The sequence below is a fragment of the Python bivittatus genome, unplaced genomic scaffold (genome assembly GCF_059951505.1).
Source record: "Python bivittatus isolate LINGU-HERP-01145 unplaced genomic scaffold, Pbiv_v1 ctg000020_np1212, whole genome shotgun sequence".
In the NCBI taxonomy this organism is placed as follows: Eukaryota; Metazoa; Chordata; class Lepidosauria; order Squamata; family Pythonidae; genus Python; species Python bivittatus.
The window spans coordinates 108,380,282-108,395,067 of record NW_028277030.1 but is presented as its reverse complement, the minus strand read 5'-3'; the positions used below and the strand labels follow the sequence as shown (position 1 = coordinate 108,395,067).

General features: G+C 39.3%; 1 protein-coding gene across 8 annotated transcripts in view; it reads left to right on the top strand.

Annotated features, from left to right (window-relative positions):
* The window catches only part of DISP1 (dispatched RND transporter family member 1), an 82,546-nt gene that overhangs the window by 47,932 nt on the left and 19,828 nt on the right, over positions 1-14,786 (top strand). The gene's annotated exons all lie outside the window — the stretch shown is intronic.

Here is a 14,786-nt window from a genome sequence, read left to right as displayed (position 1 = left end):
TCTTTGGGTTACCAGACCTAATGCAATAACAATAGTAATAACAGTGTAATGTATATTCTGGTTACATTGATAGGAAAATATTGTATTAAGCATTTAGAAGGACATGTTTTGCTAAAGAAGGATCAACATAGCTTTTGCAAAGGCAAGTTCTGTCTCACTAACTTTTGAGAATATCAACAAATTAATGGAGCAAGAATGATCTGGTAAGGCTTTGAACAAAGTGCTTCCCCCAAACATCCTTAACAGATTTAGCTGTCATGAGATAAGAAGGCAGGTGGTCTTATGGATCAGTAACTAAATAAAGAACATAAAGCTAGCAGTAAAAACAGAAGGTGAGTCTTTGCAGTGTTTACAAGAGAAGGATAGTGACAACCGGAAGGATTTGCATTATGATCTGTGTTTTTTTAACTTGTCCATAAATTATCTGGAGCTAGGAATGGTTAATGAGGTGGCTAGTTTTTGTGACAACACAATTTGTTTAGGATAGATAAAGTTAAAAGGATGCAAAATAATTTCCCCACACTGGGAATGGAGGGAATGGGCAATAAAATGGCAAATGCAGTTTAATATAAATGGCCTGCATGCATTACCCAATTTCACAGCTATGCAAATAGAGTCTGAGTTAGCAATGCCTGGGGTAATGGTGAATAACTGTGAAAAAAAGAATAACAAAGTTGTGGCTGCTGCAAAAGAAATGTTGACTATTACAAAGGGAATAAAACAGAATGAAAATTAAAAATATGATTATTTCCTTATTCAAATCTGTAGAGTGGAATCAGTGCAGAAAAGAGCAGCCAAAATGATCAAAGGCTGGAGCAGTTCACTTGGAAGGGAATAAACAAACCAATATGTGGTTTGTTAGCTTAGGAGGAAAAAATGAGTGAGGAGCATGATAGATGAGCATCAAACTGGTTTTGGAGAAAAAAAAACTTGTCAGATTTTTACAGTTTCAAGGACCAGGGATATACTGCATGATTAGCAGTATGTAAATCTTTTAAATAAATATACTCTGAAAATTACATGGAACTATACTTTTCAATAGAAGAGAATATATGTATCTCAGGATTGAATTGTAGAGTCCTTGGTGCTCTCTGAGTTTGGTAGTTTGCTTGCAGATGTTTCATTACCCAACTCGGTAACATGATCAGTGCTCTGATGATAAGTGATGATGTTACCTAGTCAGGTAGGGAAACATCTGCAAGCAAATAACCAAGCTTAGAGAGCACCAAGGACTCCACAACTATAGTTTTAACAGCATTCAGAATATTTTACATGTGATCATTTTGTTTGTAAAGTATCATGTACAAAATGTAGAGAACATCAATGTCCATTTCATCACGTGTTACAGGGTATGGTGGTTGTTGTTCAGTCGTTAAGTTGTGTCCGACTCTTCATGACCCCATGAACCATATCGCGCCAGGCCTTCCTGTCCTTCACTGCCTCCCTGAGTTTGCTCAGTTTCATGCTCATTGCTTCAGTGATGCTGTCTAACCATCTCATCCTCTGCCGTCCTCTTCTCCTTTTGCCTTCAATCTTTCCCAGCATCAGGGTCTTTTCCAAAGAGTTCTTTCTTCACATTAGGTGACCAAAGTATCTGAGCTTGAGCTTCATTATCAATCCTTCCAATGAGCAGTCAGAGTTGATTTCTGTTAAGATTGACTGGTTTGACCTCCTAGCAGTCCAGGGGACTCTTAAGAGTCTTCTCCAGCACCACAGTTCAAAGGCATCAATTCTTCGGCGCTCAGCCTTCTTGATGGTCCAGCTCTCACAGCCATACATTACTACTGGAAAAACCATAGCTTTGACTATGCGGATCTTTGTCGGCAAGGTGACGTCTCTGCTTTTTAATATGCTATCTAGGCTTGCCATAGCTTTCCTCCCAAGGAGCAAGCGTCTTTTAATTTCATGGCTGCAGTCTCCATCTGCGGTGATCTTGGAGCCCAAATAAATGAAGTCTGTTACTGCTTCCATTTCTACCTCTTCTATTTGACAGGAATTAATGGATCCAGATGCCATGATCTTAGTTTTTTTAATGTTGAGTTTCAAGCCAGCTTTTTCACTCTCCTCTTTCACCCTCATCAAGAGGCTCTTTAGTTCTTCTTCACTTTCTGCAGTTAGGGTGGTATCGTCTGCATATCTGAGGTTGTTGATGTTTCTCCCTGCAATCTTAATTCCAGTTTGTGATTCTTCCAGCCTGACATTTCTCATGATGTACTCTGCATATAAGTTAAATAAGCAGGGTGACAGTATACAGCCTTGTCGTACTCCTTCTTTTTGCTTCCAGATATACCCACAGCTGAACGTCCTTTCAGCTTTGGACCAGCCGCTTCATTCTTTCTGGAGCTACTTGGAGTTGCTCTTCCCCAGTAGCATATTGGACATCTTCCGACCTGAGGGGCTCAACTTCTGGCATCATATCTTTTAGCCTTTTGACATTGTCCATGGGGTTTTCTTGACAAGGATACTGGAGTGGGTTGCCATTTCCTTCTCCAGTGGACCACATTTCGTCAGAACTCTCTGTCATGACCTGTCCATCTTGGGTGGCCCTGCATGGCATAGCTCATGGCTTCACTGAGTTACGCAAGCCCCTTTGCCATGACAAGTCAGTGATCCATGAAGGGGACAGGGTATGGAAAGCCCGTTAAAAATAGTGTGTAAGACATCCCTTGTTGGAAATCTTACAGTGTGTAGATTTTGACAGAGTAATATTAAATGCAGGTGTCTTTCCATTTTAGTGTGACCTCCTACTTATATTTAGATGAATCCATCTTTCATGGCTGTGTGTGTCCTTATTGTTAAATTTACACGAAAAACTGAACAAGAAAAAAAAATCAGTACTATGAAAGCAGAAGGATTTCTGCCCAGCTAAAAACTGAGATTTGGCATGTAACCAGATCAACACAACAGGTTACTGCACAGTTTTCAAGCCTGCAGAGTTTAAAATGACTTCACGTTAAAAGAATGAAATACTGATACTTGGTGTTTTTGTTTTCTTTTGTTTTGGTTCTTAAAAAGGAAAGCAACATTTAGCCTTTTGTTTCACAAGTTGGATTGGCAGTATTTAGCTTTGAATTATGGAAATTATGTTGAATTTGAAATAAAAATATATACACTTCAAATCAGTTTCACATTTTGCAGGAATGTAGTTCATTTTGTTAATGCTTTGGAGTTATGGAGAAAAGTAAATCATGGGAACTAATTTTTTTAAAAAACTGAACTACGTATATCGCTTTCCATTTGTACAGTACAACTACATCCTTTGAAAGATGCAAATTAGAGATGGAGACTCTGGTCCGTGTGGGATTCTGTAGTCCATGTGGGATTCTAACTCTTATCAATCCCAGCCAGCATGAGCAGTAGACAAGAAAGGTTGGGGTAATATATGAAGGACCACAGATATCTGTTTTAAAAGTGTAAACTGTACAGTTAACCTAGACAAGTCCCAGATTGTGTTATGATTTCTCAGTACAAACCTACACATGTTAATATTGTTTCTTTTTCTTGAGCTGTTTTGGAAAATTATTGAGTAATATTTGTGGTCTGGGATTTTGGCTATTTAACCTTGTGGCTAATGAAAACAAGATGGAAGTATCAGGCTAACAGCTAAATTAATCCATAAGAATGCCCCATCTACAGGAGTTTTCAGAACAGGAAGTCATATATTAACTGCATGTATGTTCCTCCTTCCCTCGTCATTTCCCCTAATAAAGAAAAACTTCCTTTTCCTTTGAAATCCAAATTACTAACATTGTTACAACATCAGAAACCTCAGCTGGGTTTTTGCTGGCTATGGGAATGGTTTCTTTTCCATGGGAAGGTTTTTTCAGACTTCTTCCTGGAGCCTGAGCCCAGCTTCAGCATTTTCCATTCTTGGAGCTGCCAGGTCCTGGTGTTTACAACCGATCTACTTTTATTTTTTATTCAGAACTCCTTCATTCAAAGGCCTTTGTTATGCAGCTAAGTTGTAACCACTTGGAGGGGCTTCTCTGTGCAAATTTCACTACATGCTTCACTCTTGGAAATGTTGCAGGTTTGATGCTGTATCATGTTAGACACAACTGTTGCATCCAGTGGCATTTAGTTGCATAGTTAGAGCCGATCTTCTTTAACTGCCATCACTCAGAGATTTTTATTGCAAACTGCAAGACAAATGTAGACAACTGCTGGATTCATAGGGGTTGGGAGAAAAATGTCATAATTTATTTTTGTGGGAGGAAGGTGATAAAGGGATCAGCTTGTTCACAGTTGGCCCAAGCGCAGAGGGAATGGGAGGGGGCAGTGAAGGAGCAGCAAAGATTGTCATTTACTGGCCAGCTTGCAAGCTACAAAGATGATCACTGATAGTCATCCATCCACACATTCCACTTCCACATTGCCCCACAGAAGTACTATGAGAAGAAATGCATAGACATATAGAAACTCCATGTTTACAAAGCTTGATAACTACCATACCCAAAACTGTTCCATGAGAATTGAGTATACTCAGCAGCTACCAAATGGTGTGAGTACCTCAGATTTGAAGGCAAAAAGTGCTTTGGAATGGGGATGGGGTACACATTTTTTAAAATAAGCTTCTTCCAAGGTGCAGAAGACAGCTGTGGAAGGTGGCAGCAATATTTTGGGAAGACATAGCTGGTATTCCCTTCTCCCCTCATTGTTCCTTTCCAGTTGGCATTTGAAGACATGCTGCCACTAACCCAGAGATAACACTGAATCTTGTCCTCCATGTAGTTATCCTTTTAAAGCCATCCAAGTCCTTGGCCATCACCACATCTGGCAATGAATTCCATAGATAATTATGTGCTGTGCAACAAAGTGTTTCCTTTTGTCTCTTTGAAATGTTCTTCCAGTCAATTTTAGGGAATGGCCCCAGTCCTGATATTTTGGGAGATTGAGAAAAACATTCCTGTCCATTTTCTCCATGCTGTGCATGATTTTATACATCTCAGTCATATCTCTCCTCAGTTGTCTTTTTTCCAAGCTAAAGTGTCTAAAACATTCTGGTCTTTTTATTTCGGAAAGGTGTTCAAGCCCTTGATCATTTTGGTTGCCCTCTTTTGCATCTTTTCCAGTTCTGTTACATTTTTTTTCAAGCTGAGCAACCAAAACTGTACACAATTCAGATGTCAGCAGACCTGGGCATCAAAATCAAGTTGCTACCTAAATCTTTGTGTGTGTGTGTGTGTGTGTGCACATTCAAAACAGTTTTTGACTCATGGCAACTGCCTGGACTAGTCTTTGTATAGCAGAGTTTTAAAGTGCAGTAGGTAGTGGTTTGATGGTACTTTTAGTACACTAGAAGAAAATAGATCCTTTATCAAGTAACAAACTAGCTGAGGCAAAATTCTACTCCAATGCACTTTTTAAATAAAAAAGTAGAGTTGGGAGGGGATCCCCAAATTCTTCCTGAATCTGGAGAGGTGCTGCCAGTCAATGAAGATTCTTGGTTGGATTTAGGCTTAGTCAAAGGAGGTAGTTTGAAATCAAGAATTGAAGGACTGATGTCGATCAGGAAATAAACTATAGATCTGTCTTCCTCAACATAGTGCCTACTAGAAGTACTAAGTCTACAATTCCCAGAATTCCCAGTCAACTTTCTGATTAGTTCTGGGAGTTCCAGTTCCAGTATATCTGGAAGAGACTAGGGTGTAGAAGATTGCTGAAAATACCTGATTAGTATCTATGATTGAAGCAATACTTTTTCTCTCAAAGTCTCTCTCCCCTCAGGGCTATGTGTGGTAGGTAAGTGAATTTTCTCAAGGCTGCAAATGAGATGGGCTGAAACAGGTGATGAGTCAGGCCACTCATGCTGGCTTTTTGTCTTTCTTTCATCTCTTTTTTCCTTCTAAAACCAACTTCACTATCAGTAGGATGTAGGGAAGGGACCGATAGCTCTTACAATATGTAGAGCTCTTGGAAAAGGCTTTTGAAATGGGTGGCAACCTCTAGCCTAAAGTTTTGCTGTGGGATTGCAGACATCTTGCTCACTGACCGATTAGTAAAACAGTCCTGATTCTATTCTGAATGAACTTGGAGCTTATGAGCTTTTCCGCCGGGGTGGGGTGGGCACTTGTCATGACTTTATTATGCATATCTGTGTAATCAGCAGTAGTGTTTAACTGGAAAATTCTGTTTGGATGCGCTCTATATTTGGACATTATAAGCCAGGTAGAATTCTGTTTCAAACCAGATACTGACAGTCTTTGACAACATTGCAATGTAAGACGTTATGGTGTTTATTGCAGGAACATCTGTCTGGCACATTGCACAGACCTCTTTCCTATACTCTGTGAAACAGTTTTACCTAGTGCTGCCTTGACTTTAATGTACATAGAAATTCAGAACCCTGGGGAAGGTTAAATTATTACCATTCTCCCTGTCATCTTTTTTGAGTGTGAGAAGAACTTCTACCTCTAGCCTGAAACAGTATCATCTCTCCTACTATAGTGAGCAACTGAAAGGATAAAGTACATCTATGAAACAGTCTACCTACAGAAGTTGTAGAGTTTCCACCTCTGGAGGTTTTTAAGAAGCGGCTGGACAGCCATCCCTTGAGGATGGTTTAATTGGTTTTTCTTGCTGATTGGGGAGGGGTGTGATAGATCCAGATGCAAGCTCCACAGCTCTCTGATTCTGTGTTTCCAAAAATGGGAGGTATGCACTCAGTATCTACCTAGTGCTCCTGTCCAAAGGAGTGAATAGCTTATAAATAGGGCAATTGTAAATCAGTTTGCCTGAAGTCTAGATAGGATAGCAGAGAAATGTAAATAAAAACATTTGTGTTTTTAACGGATGGCTTTGTTGGATTAAACCCCTTGAATCTTTTTTCTTTCTTTTGCTTAAAAGATAAAAATAAAATGTTTCTTTGTCTGCCAATAATGGTATATTCCATTTCTGTTATTTTATTCCTCCTGAATTTTTATTCTATTTAAATTGTTTTCCACAAAGAAAAGGAAAGTACTGGCATTTTCTTTGGATGCAAGCTCAGTTTTTTCCTTCAGTTTATTTCTAATGAAGACATCAGATGGAACTAAAGAGAATTTTCCCCCTCTGGAAGGAAAGATGATGTCTAAACAAGCTAAAGACATTTTAATAACTAGGTGTGTCAGCAGTGAGTCAAACCTATTACTGGATTTATAAAAAACACTCTTTTGGGTACTGCCTTCTGGTGAAGTGTATGTTTTATGCTTGGCAATAATCATCTTTATTGTTGGTATTGGTCTTCGGTTTATAAAGAGAAAAACAATAACAAAAACAGGAAAGAAGGGGAAGGTATATAATTTTATGAGCAATACTACACAAACCTCATTTTCCAAATGGTCTATGTGGCAATTTTTAGCTATATTTGAACAAACAAGACTAGTATTTACTGTGATTTATTGACTTAGACCAAAAGAATAGCACATTTAGAACTGGCACTGTGGACTTTTTTTTGAATAAAATTCTAATGGACAGCGGATGTTAGTTATGTTTTGCATACTTTTGTGTTTTTGTGGTGCTTTGAATTTCTTCTTAAATGGACCATGTGTAGCCCAGAGCCTGAGGCTTCTTTTGAATGTCATGTCTTAAATCTTTATATGCCGAAGCAGAACAAAGTCACAGAGCAGACCTGTTTGGATAACTGGGATTCCTTTTGGTTCTTGCCTTGACAAGTTAGAGTTGGAAGCCACAGTGTGTTCTTGATAAGAAGCCAGGGGTCCTCATTTAGACATCAAGAAAGCACAGTCTTGAAATTCCATAGTTTGTTTAACTACCCTGTCTAGTAGGAGGAACAGACTTAGACCAGTTGATCAGCAATGCACCACTGTTGCGCATTGCGCTAAGCTAGAAATGTGAATCATTCTGATTTAGCTGAGGTCAGCTGTAGGTAGCTAAGATAGTACTTGATTGTTCTTATGCACGTGGCTGTTTTGTAATCTTAGAGACTATGCTGCAGATTGATAATATTTGGCATACTTTGAACAAGACTTAAATATTTTCCCCAATACATGGAATATCATTTTGAAGTTCTCTGCGTTTTTTAAAAAAAATCTTTTTAAACCCTGCCATAAAACATTCAGCTCACCTTTAGCTACCAAAGTTGTGCAATTTAATTCATTTATATGTATAACAAACAACACTAAACTTTTAAGATGCCTGTGAAGGTTTGGAGGAGTTTGGTAATATCTTCCATGCGGTTTTGCTGAATCATTTCAAAGTCTTCTTGAATATGTTCTACACCCTTGGAGAGATGTGGAAAAGAGGCACAAAATATGCTGCATATGAAATATTTAAAAGTAAAATAGAGAAGTTGGACTGTTCTCAAATTCTGATTCATGATGTTACTAAGATTTGAATTGTCTCTTAATGTTTCAGAACATTTTGTTTAGCCTATCCACCAAACTAGATCTTCCCATAAATAACCTAGAAAGAGGGCAAAGGAAACAATGTATGTGAAAGCCTATTCAACAACAACAAGAAACATAGAACAAATTAGATTTGGGCAAAAACAATTGGATAAAAAAGGCAATGAGATGCTTTTTCTTATCTCTTCCCCCTGCCCTGCTCCACTATTTCTGTCATTCCTCAGTGGACACAGTAATTTAATCTTGCAAATATCAATTTGTGACTGATAAAGTAGCCTTCTCCACTCCCATTATAGTGGCTGTACTGGCTGAGGGCTCCACACAGAAAAACAGTTCTGTGTGAGAGTGTTGCAAAATCAGAATGGTTAAAACAGTTCAGCATTTGGGTGCAAAGCTCATGAAGTGGCGTTGCTTTCATACCCTTGTTGGTGGATAACGTGGTTTAGCAGAAGATCAGGTGGTGTGGCTGAAATTATTTATAAAACTTAGCTACTGCTAACCAATAGCAGTATTTCAGAAAAAGTATCATGTTTAATGGTGCGTAATGGGAACCTGATTAGACCCTCATGCATCATGTTGAAAAGCTGCTTGGGCTTTCTTTACATGTTTTGTCTCTTTAACTTAAACTGATGAGGGATTCTGGTTGAGCGTGGCTGTTGAGATTTCATCAGTGTTCTCTTTCTGCTCTTGAGTCTCCTTCCATGGTAATTCCAGGCAGGTAAAAAACTTACAAAACTTTCATGTTATGTACATTCTTCTGTGAAGCCCATCGCTGCTTCTGCATGTATTTCCTGGGCTGCTGTAGCTTTCCTTGCCAAATACTCCTTGCACGAGACGGACACCTGATTTTTCAGGGTAGCCACCTTGAATATTTCCCAAGCTCAGTATGCAGGCTGTGCCTCAAGGATGTGGATGGTGAGCTGCTAAATCCTGTACTTATTAAAGAGATCTTATGCACTGGGAACATTTAACTATCACCATCTAAATCCAATTTCAAACAATCCCCTGGATTATGGGAGTTTGGGACAAAAGCACAACATATGTCTCCAGTACAGGAGCCTTTTATGGATTATAATTTTGCTCTTGGATTGAATCCAAATGACTACCTTCTATTAGTGAACCCTTCAGGATATGATCTGATAACTCTTAGTGTTGGTACCTGCTACACTGGCTCAATGTATCCACAGTTGGACAACTAAACTGATGAAAAATGAAATCAACTTAACCAAGCTGTGGCTTGCCTAAATGTTTGGAAGCTCAACTCACGGCAGTCAAATTGCAGTTTCTCCACTCCCAATCAGCACCATTTCCACTCCCTAATCCCCTGCAAAGCATTTTGAAGCTGGCTGTGTGATGGTCTTTACTCACATCCATCACTCCACTAAGAACAAATAGGGGATACCATGAGGCAGGGACCAATATATTTCAATCAGTGCCATCCCTAAACTATGGCAGCTCCTGGAATAACAAATTCCATTCCCTCACTTCACACAGACAAAACAAAAAAAAATCAATAGCTACTCCTTCCCACACCCATGTTTTCAGTATATTCTGTGTGGTATTTATCCAGCCATTTTACAAATCAAGTCTGTGCTATTGGTGTGAAGAAAAGCTGCTTGGCCTCATAAAATCCCATTGAAACATAGTTTTATTTCTATGCACTTTTCCTGATAGATGCAGCCATGTTTGAAAGTTGCAATGTGGAGTCTCTGTGTATGTGTCTGGGTGGGGAGTAAAGTTTTGCCCAGCTAAAACTTGCTGGCATGCTCTGAGTGCCTTCAGTTAAACAGTGTCATCTATTGGGACCCAGGAAGTGTGCCTTCTCTGTTGTGGTGCCTGCCCTTTGGAATGAGATCCCCCCGCACATCCACGTTCCTCCCATCCTGTGGGCATTGTGTAAAGCCTTGAGTGAGATGGATGGGGCCCCATGCTTTGGTTTTTTTTGTTTTGTGTCTGTATATTATACTCAGATCCCATCTTGTTTTTGGTTTGTATTGGTTTTTATGTTATTATTTGTGAACCACCCAGAGTCACTTGGAGTCGGGCAGGGTCCAAATTGAATTAAATAAACAAATAAATAATAAAGTTAGAGTTTGGTGCACACTACATGCATAAGCAGGGAAAATCAAACTGGATGGTTTTTCATCTGGTTTGTGACATGCCTTAGAAACTTCCTTAGAAGGATTAAGTTTAGGTTGTAAAATCAGGAGTTCCAGATTAAGACAGTAGGAGGATGGGTGAAGCAAGAATCCCCACAAACGGAGAAGTTCTCCAAGCTTTGTGCAACTCTGGAGTCACAAAAGAAAAACTGCATCACAGACAAACTGGAATGAAATTGTCTTGGCTGCCCAAGGAGGATATTGTGAGTACATGGCAACATAGTGCTGATGCCAGTTTGGCATAAAGGCTGCATGTTGAAGGTCCATATGTAGTAGAAAAAATAAACCGAACAAACAAAATAGAGGCTGCACCCTTTTCTCCACATCTTTTAGACATGATCAGGGTCAAGCCCAATTCATTACTTTGCCTAATCCTAATCAGCCCCAAATTGACCCTCCCTGCCACAGATAAAGTCCCGCTGCAGGCCCATCCAAACCAAAGAATAGTAGCCTTCTCAAACAGTAGAATCCCAGGGCAGCCCTAATCAGGGAACTGCAGCCTAGAGAAAGCCCAGTGGTCCATACTCTCTCAGCTGATGAGCTCAACATTCCATCTCCTCTAGCAGTGGACTTCCCCAGCTCTGCTGCCCTCCTGAAAGGCCCCTTTTGCCTAACAGTAGAACTCACCCCAGATACGCTGACAAAGACCTGCCTGGCTTCCCCAAACTGTCCAGCAAATCAGAGCCCTAGGATCTCCTGCCTTGTAGCCCTCAACTTCTGTAAAAAATCTTTGCTTTTCCATTGCTCAGGGTCCCTCTTTCTTGCAAAGCAGACACCCAGTGATCATTGCAATAAACATGGTTCTTCTCCTCAATGTTGCGCTCTTTACTTCAGCAAAAATCCATGGCATCATAATGCCCAAATTGAGCCCATGATTTTGACTATTTATACAGAAACTATATTTAATTTTATTGAGAATAACCCTGCTCTCCTGACTACTATGCCACAGTCCCTGCAATGTCTGTACTTACAAGATGGAAAGTCTTCAGGAAGATAAGCTGTATGCACAGATCCAAGCAAAAACTCTGAACTCTCAATTTGTTGCTTCGATGGGAACCTTGTTGTGCACAGTGAAGGATTCCCCCCACCCACCCATGTTCACACTGTATGTGTAGACACCAAGATCAGGGATGATGTCACCTGCAAGAAGGCTCCATACAGCTTGAGTGTTCATTTTAAACAAAGTTATCTTTGTAACTTAAGAATTGATGGTATATTGTAACTCCCAGATAATCAATTTCCATGGGTGTTTTTTTTTTTTCAGAAATAAAATTTTAGTAGATAGACTTGATAGAGTTCAAAAGCAAGAAGTATTGACAAACAATATAAGTGCCCTATGGACAGGGGGTCCCATAAATAGGAAGAGTATTAATAATCAATGTTATTATCTAATGATCTTTTTGTAATGAATCATTGAAAGGTAAAAATAGCTCTACTGTTTTCTAAATGTTTTCTAGTAAATTCTGTTCGGCACAAAATCTAAATACTCAGCATTTTCAATCTCCGCAAGGTTTCATCCATTTATTACCTTTTGGTTGTTGTGCCAGAGATTAATGGTCCTAATATTTCAAGGCTGCCAGAATAAAGTAATATTATACTTTGATGCAATTGTGAATAGAGAAATTTAAGAATAGCATCTCAAATGTTAAGTCCAATAATAGGGATGAAAACAAATGGTTTAATCATCAGTATGTAAGCACTTGCATGAGGAATGCAGGCTTTTAGCAAGATATGATATGGGGAAGGAGAACACTAATAGAACCTTGGATAAGAATGGAAGCAATACCAGCTGGCCCAAGATACAGATTCCAGCAGAATGGGAGTACATTTCTGAGAATCTAAACAGCTCTGAACTTATGACTTAAATTAGCATACTGTATTTGACATTTCCATGTCCACTTAGGTACTCAATGAATTTTTAGTGGTTGATCTAGGAGAACAGAAGCATGTGGGAAAAATGGTTTTTGAAAGGATATGAGAAAATAAAGGTGCTAAATGAAGAAAGCACAAGAGGTTGTATTCTGTTGATCTGCTACCACTTACTAGATGCTGATGTGACACCCAGCCTAGCATAACCAATGCAAGCAACATGTAGCAAAATTAAATTGTAATGAATTAAGAATGTGTGTGCACATTAATTGCACAATGAATTACATGAATCAAAGTTTTGGATTTGGCATTTCCACAATAAAAATGTGGTGAAAGGTTTGTGCTAAGAGAAGGACTTTCTTGGATGCATTTTGGAGTTTTTTATGAGGATGTTTATGGCACAATAATTTGGGGGGCTTTTGTTTTTAAAACACTTTATGGAAGGAGATTGAAAATAATATCCAGAATGTTTACATCTTTTCACTGTTGCATTTTTGCAGTTCATTACTGATACATCACCCATGACTTGGCACTTGCTATGAACTCCTCTTTTATCCTACTGCAGGTTTTACTTGCTTTTTTTTAGTGGGAGAGGGCCATAGTGGCTGGAGTGATAAAAAAAAGTGGGCAGAACCATGCCTTGTGCACGGGTTGACTTTGGTGGTTCTTTTTTATTTCTTTTAAGGGAGGAAGGAAGTTTGCTTTGCTTTGAACAAACAGTAGTCTCTATTTTTTTTAAGTGTGTCAGTACCTTGCCAAACTTGGCTGATCTCCAAAGAATTAAATATCAGACCGACTTAGTACTTGGATGGAAAACCATCAAGAAATCTGAGGACTGTAAACTAAACTGCAAAATCCCCCAAACATCCCAGAAAGCAATGGCAAACCACTTCCATATTGTTGCCAAGATGTGCCCATGAAGTTATCCACTTTAAGGACTGCACTGTATTTTCATGTGATGTCCACTGCAATACTGATTTCTGCAACTACACAGCTGAAATTTGGCAGCACAGTTGAATGGGGATCAGTGGGCCACACAATGGATGGGGATAAGGGTTCTGGTTGTCAATCCCCCCTTATTCTCTCATGGCTTTTTTGAGGGGGGGGAGTCTTTTTGGAGCTCTCTCATAGTGCCTTATTGCATTTAACTTTCCATCCCCAAGTAACTTTCCAGTCAATTTATGTAAGAACATCTACTGTGTGGCAGAGGATGAGGGTGCTTGAAGGCCAGTGTTAAAATATGAAACCTGACCTCCCCTTAAGAGAGTACACCAGTATCCAGGTTAATAAGACTCTAGGAATAAATCTTTTCACTTCTTTATACAAATAATTATGCTGGTAGCCTTCTCCCTCCTGAATATAGATTAGGTTGGCTATTTGCACTTGAACTTTCTCCATTGTATGTTTGGGATCTGATAGGACAAACATGAATTCATTAAGCAGAAAGAAAATTCTGTTGCTGAATAAATTGAATAACTGCTCCGGAGATTAAACTACCAGCAAACGTTTGATTCATTTCGTAGTAATGTGTGAATTGCTTTGAGGAAGAGAGAATGACTGAGTTCAAGATAATGCACCCTGTATCTCTAAAAAGGGAAGGGCGGAATCCAGAGAATATGAAGGCTACCCTTTGTTTTTGCTTGGGAAACATCCCTAACCCTACCCACTCTGATGAATGATTTAGAACAAGGTGTTTACATTTGATGTAGCATGTTAAGAAATATAGATTTGGGGTATGCATATGCACAAGCTTGTATGTTTAAGCTTACTGGGTTCATGTTAACCTATGGCTTCAGTCCAAATATAGTCTTAGGATTCCAAGCCATGTTTGTTCTATGTTCCTCTTTCTGCTTTATTCCTTTTAAGCAAATTTTATCCTGCACAAAAGAATGATAAAATCCTTCATATTTGAAATGTTAAAGGTCACATCTGCTATCCAAGTGTTTTGTTTCCAATTTTTTTTTTCCTTCCTAGCACTTTTCCTGCAGGTGCAGGGTCTGCTTTTTTTTCTTTTTTCTTTTTTTTGATCAGCCAAATGTTGCAACAGGAATTGACCGACCAGCTTGTCAGCCGAGCCTGATGTCGGGGAGGGGGGGCTGAGAGAGCGTGACTGGCCCAGAGTCACCCAGCGGGCTTTCATGCCTAAGGTGGGACTAGAACTCCCAGGCTCCAGATTTCTAGCCTGGAGCCTTAACCGCTAGACCGGACTGGCTCTCGTTTTGTTTCCAAATGCATGCTTTAAAAAAACCCTGCATCGAAATGAGTCCCTGCACCGTAATCAGTCCATTGTTTATGACAATTTCATTATGCTATTGGTAAGAAGTCTTAATTTCAACAAAAAAATTAGTTATGCTCTAAAATACAGATATGCGTAGCAAAATAGAGTGTTCCCTTTCAATTAACAGTGATCATC